Here is a 5,958-nt window from a genome sequence, read left to right on the forward strand (position 1 = left end):
CATACATACATATGAACTCTCTTCAGTGTTCCATATATTCTATATATTTCTGAGTACTGAAGAAGAATAATAGCAGAGAGCACAGTAGTATGTACATAAGATGGCAAAAATCTCTTTCTTTTCATATCGTTCGAGTGGCCGATGGAGTTATTGTTTTATTTATTTTGTGTTGGCTGTCAATCGAAGGGACAGAGAGAGAGAGAGTTTTTGGGGGGGTGGAGGAGAGGCGCTAAGATAATGGCGCCGTGTTATGGGATAAAACACAGTGTCAGATGGAAAGTTTCAAGTTTGAGTCTTCTTAACTTGTTGCGATAGGCTTTTGTCTTCAAAGGGGGTCCCTAAGATAAAAGTCCAAAGCGATTAACTCGGGCAAGTGAGACGACGGGCGAGTGAGAGGCTCGACTCGACGATTCAAAAGCGCCAAAAGTTTTGTTTCGCCCAAAATTAAAGATAAAAATACTAAAAGCGTATTGCTGCTTATTCTCTTCGTTCTTTCTGGTGTTGTTTTTTTTTATATAGATATCTATATATTTTTCTTATTTATTATTTACTCTCCCCAGCTATTCTTTTCTTTTCTTTTTTCGCTTTCTTCGACCCCCGCAGACGTGATTGATTTTATATAAAATTCATGTATTTGTATTGTATTTTTTTTTTCGCCTTTGTTTTTTCTATACCGCGAGTCTAAAGTTTTTTTTGTTGTTTTGTTTTTAAATCGAATGACTGATCTAGGTGTGAGCGAACAAGTTTTGGCCATTCGAACGTTGCGGAAATCTACATATGTATGTACGTACGTACGTATTGAATGTATTGAAATATTACGTACGTACGTACGTATTGAAATATTATTATACTAGTTGTTTTACCCGGCTTCGCTCAGTGTTTGTAATATAAACAGCTTAAACATGGCGAATCTAATAGTGATTTCTTATTTAAATATATAATAACATTACTATAAAAATGCTGGGATTCTTACTACGAGTTAGTTAACCTTTCCAGGGTGCGTTGGTGCTTAAAATTCTTTTAAGTACGTAGCATTCTAGAATTTTCTTCCATTATATGGAGTCATTCATGGAAGATTGAGAGATTCCAAAGACGGTTTCTCAGATATCTTTATATGAAACTGTATGGTTATTATCCTTGGCTATATCCTAGTGCATTCCTATTGGGGCGTTGGGTTTCAACTCATTGGAGTCTCGTAGGGTTATGTTTCTAGGAAGGCATTTTTTTAAGCTGTTGAATGGGATAATTCAAAATCCTCAGGTTGTTATTGAATTTAGATTTTATGCACCTAGTAAATTCAGGCACCTGAAGAATCGTGATTTGTTTGTTCCTCCTGTGGCTCATCTGGTATATAATAAATAAACAGTGGTACACGGATAAAGTAAAAACACTGAAAATCAATAACGGCGACCCGAAAGGAGACGATATTAAAATTTGAAGGACGACGAGGACTCTCAACAGCTATCGTAATGATAGTTGATAGGTAGCACAAAAGGAATGTGATACAAATTAATACTTTCATCTGGTGTATTTCAAAAGATAGACGGCCAGTAACTCCTTCTCGCTGTCACCTCTTTGCCCCAAACCTCTATTGAATCATTAATTTTATTACGGCGCGTAGTGAAAAATGAATCCAGCAGAAATGAAGAATGAAACCAGCCGAATGAAAATAAAATAAATAGAAAGGGATAAAATGCAGAGAAAGGGTTTACGTGATATTTTTATGAGAGATACTCCTAATCTCGCATATGTCAACGCGCGGTCACGAACACATCGCTTAACACACGAAACATATTTTGAACAAAAGCGGCTTTGAGAGCGGATTTTCTCTGTTGAAAATTGCACGGTTCAGATTTACCGAATCGGTGATCCTCAAACTTTTAACAACCCATCTCCCCCCTCCCCACCTCTCTCAGCTCAGCGAGTGAACCCCCATTTCTCAGTCCCGGCGAAAGCGCATCATATAATTCATAATACTGTACTAACGACACAAAGGCTACAAAGGGCTACGGACATTATCGCTTTTCTCTAATCCTCACAACTTTGACGGGAAAAGTCCACACGTATATGTACATATGTAGTCGTATAGTGGAATAGTTATTCCGATGACTTTTTACCCCTTTGCGCTCATTAAATGAATTCAAACGCTGAAAAATTCACAATTCATGAACAAATGTCACCACCGTTTAATGTACGAGTGTATATTTAGTTTTTTGTGAATTTTTACACTAAAAACAATTGCATATGTTAAAAATATATCAATAAGATCTTATTGATATATTTTTAATATTTGCAAAATCTATCACAACTATTAGAATAATATCAATATGTTGGTTATTATTTTTTTAAATAAAAGAAAGTATGATGTAATAGGTACGATTTTACATGGACACAAATAATTCGTGGATCGAAAAATAATAAATATTTAACATTAAATAAATATATTTTTTTTGATTTTGAAATGCTTTTTATTATTACGAAATTATGTTCACAATACATCTTATATCTATTTTAATAGCTACTGATCTACTGATCATTTTCTATTTTACAATTTTAATTTAATTTGGTTAGTAATCACAGTATTATATTATTCTTATGTTAATCTAAGTCATAATAGGAAAAAGAGCTCAAAAACCTATTTACAATCCTTATAAATGTTCATAATACATCTAATACATAACATTAATTAAAGACTCTCTAAAGTCGATGACCTAAAGCAGATTGTGTTTAGGTAATCTGTGTTTATACCTGAAGGGTATAGACATTTTGTTGTAATCACCGAGACTCTTCACAAGTGTGTTAGTATGGTTATTAGTGATTCTGTCATAGAATCTACTGGTTAGTTTGTTAGTAATGTCTGTAACAAACGGAATATTATATATGGCATGCAGTTTTTTCAGGTTAGTATATATGGGTGTATTATAAATTATTTTTAGGGATTTATTTTGTATTACTTGGAGCTTGGAAAGGTTAGTATTCGAGGCGTTATTCCATACAGGTGAAGCATAGGTTAATAATGGTAATATGAGCGCGCGATATAATGTTATTTTATTTAGCGTTGATAAAGAACCATGGCGATTAAATATTGCATATATTGAGGATATACCCCGCATCGCCTTGCATTTCGCTGCCTCAATGTGAGGTGACCATCTCATTCTTTTATCAAACGTTACTCCTAAATATTTTATTACTGACTGCCATTTCAGACTTTCTATTAAATAAATATATGTATTTTTATGTAGATATACAATATCGATACCGATTAGTCAAACATCCATATACTAGGCCCCTCGAGTAGTCCACGCCTTGGAACTTTACCCCAGCTTCCCCCCCCCCCTCCTTTTTTCTTTATATTTATATACAACTTAATAAAATTAGCTTACATTATATTTATAAATAACATGTAACTTTATTTTAACTCGTGTATCAATTCCTATCCAAAACTACCCGTTGAAATCAATGGGCACAACACTAGTTAAGTATAATGCTATCCGTTTAACAATATTTAAGCATATTGGTGGCCAGTAATATATTTATTCTGTTTTATACGAGATTATCAAATTAAAAGAAATGATAACGATTTAGGAATTAAGTCAAACAGGAATACAGTTTTTGGAACTGAGAATTGGACTTCCGCCACTTATACATATATAGCTGAACCCAGCATGCATTTCAATAAGGCATACAATTCCCGTTTCCGTTTCAAGTAATGGTTGGAGCTCTACTAACGTCCCTTCAAAGCCGAAAGTCTCTTCAAACCAACTGTTATCGTGGTTACCAACAAACACATTTACTTGACTATACAATGGCGTTTCAAACTTTCGCGTCGGTAAGATCGTAATTACGAATAATATTATTAAGAGGTTTTTCCCCTTTTTTTTTCACAGTAATCTTCCCGTACATGCATACAACAAATCCTGAAAGTTCCATTGTAATCGGTTCTTTGCTTAAGGAGCCTATTCGAGACAGACAGACAGACAAACATTGATTTTTATATACATACTAGCTTTATTACCCGGCTTTGCCCGTGATGTATAAAAAAAAAATTAATTTTTTTTTAAATAAATTTATTTTATTAGGAGCGGCGCCCCCGACAGGGGCCCCCATGGGGCTGCGTAAGCATTAGCCTGGATAAACGGGAGTGTATAGTATTTCTAAATTAAGTACGTGAAATATATGTTGAGTAAATTAAGATAAGATGTTCGCCAACGACCATACCACGTTGAATACACCGGTTCTCGTCCGATCACCGAAGTTAAGCAACATTGGGCGCGGTCAGTACTTGGATGGGTGACCGCTTGGGAACACCGCGTGCCGTTGGCCCCCACTTTTTTTAAACATTTTTATTTTATTTAATTAATTTATTTTATTCGTATGTATGTACTCTAATATAACATACATATAAATATATAAATAAAATACATTCTTGGATTTGCTTAGATTTTGTATAAAATTTTATAAAATTTTGTTTGATGGAGTCCCACATAGATGTCGGTAGAGTCCTTCGCTTTATACTTGCGGTAATGTTGCACTAGGGCTTATATATGCAACGAGTGTATTTTCAAGTTATCGCTTCTCGGCCTGTTGGCTAAGATCAAAGTGTAGTATCTGTTCTTATCAGCTTAATATCTGATAGTTCCCGCAATGCGGGACCAGTATATTAAACTGATTTTTGGAAAGTGACGGGATGATCGGGGCTTGCTCCACTCCTGTCGCGGGTTGGCCCGGCATTGCAGTGCCGCCGGGATCGGCCCACATTAAATATTCATAAGAGAGCGATGAGGATAGTTTGTCTATCCATTGCACTGTGTCTGGTGACATGCTGTTTAATCAGCATGTCACCAGATATCGTTGGGTACTCTTCAAATAACAGTAGACCGCTCCATATTTCGACAGGCTGGAGTTAGTTACCACATAGGAGGAAATTGGGCATCTATTTTTGTCAATTTTTAGCATTGCATTTTAGCGTTTTAGGGCATTAAAAATGTTCAATTTAGCATCTATTTTTATGAAGAGTTTAATTTTTAATAATAAAAAATTTCGATGAATTTTAATAAAATTTATATACATATATACAATTTAAAGACAACACAACAATTAAAAAATAATAGAAAAATTCAAAAATGTTTTGGAATTAAAATTACAATGAAAAAAACACGAATATAAAAATACAAAGACAAAAAATATGAATATAAAAATATAATCCCAATTAAAATTTATTAAAACTCAACATGGAGCATATTTCTACAAATTCTGTTTTGAGATTCGTGCGACGATCGGTAACATTTATAATGTACTAGCTGTATTACCCGGCTTCGCTCAGTATTTATAATATAAACCGCTTAAACATGACTAATCCAATAGTAAAAATTTTATTAAAAAAAATAATAATAATAAAAAATTTAAATTTAAAAAAAAATCAAAAAAAAATCTATTTTTTTTGCCTTCTAGGGCTTCGCCCCTCCGCGCCCCCATGATTGAATGCCGTTTAGGGCTTCGCCCCCATGATCAGTTGCCTTTTAGGGCTTCATAAGGCAGCGCCCCCATGATCAGTTGCCTTTTAGGGCGCCCCATAAGGCAGCGCCCCATAAGGCTGCGCCCCATAAAGCTGCGCCCCATAAAGCTGCGCCCCCTTAAGGGCCCCATGGGGCTACGCCCCATGAGGTTGCGCCCCCCTGCACCCCCTTCGGGGCCCCATGCGGCTGAGCTCCATAAGGTGGCGCCCCATAAGGCTGCGCCCCATAAGGCTGCGCCCCATAAGGCAGCGCCCCATGAGGCTGCGCCCCATAAGGCAGCACCCCATAAGGCTGCGCCCCCTTCGGCGCCCCATGTGGCTGCGCCCCATAAGGCTGTGGCGCCCCTGGTGGGGCCCCATGAAACTACTCGCCTTGCGCCCCCGCCGGGGTGATTCTATTGTATCGAAAAAAATCAAATCATACATAATACATATATATATAT

General features: G+C 36.2%; 2 non-coding genes across 2 annotated transcripts; both read left to right on the forward strand.

Annotated features, from left to right (window-relative positions):
- The first annotated feature begins 4,204 nt into the window (after nt 1-4,204).
- Nucleotides 4,205-4,323, forward strand: LOC143923009 (5S ribosomal RNA). Its single transcript, XR_013261687.1, has one exon. It is a non-coding gene; the product is annotated as a 5S ribosomal RNA (ribosomal RNA).
- A 245-nt stretch (nt 4,324-4,568) lies between these two features.
- Nucleotides 4,569-4,761, forward strand: LOC143923005 (U2 spliceosomal RNA). The gene has a single exon (XR_013261683.1). It is a non-coding gene; the product is annotated as a U2 spliceosomal RNA (small nuclear RNA).
- The last annotated feature ends 1,197 nt before the right edge of the window (nt 4,762-5,958 follow it).

Source organism: Arctopsyche grandis, chromosome 2 (genome assembly GCF_051622035.1).
Source record: "Arctopsyche grandis isolate Sample6627 chromosome 2, ASM5162203v2, whole genome shotgun sequence".
NCBI classification, from domain to species: domain Eukaryota; kingdom Metazoa; phylum Arthropoda; class Insecta; order Trichoptera; family Hydropsychidae; genus Arctopsyche; species Arctopsyche grandis.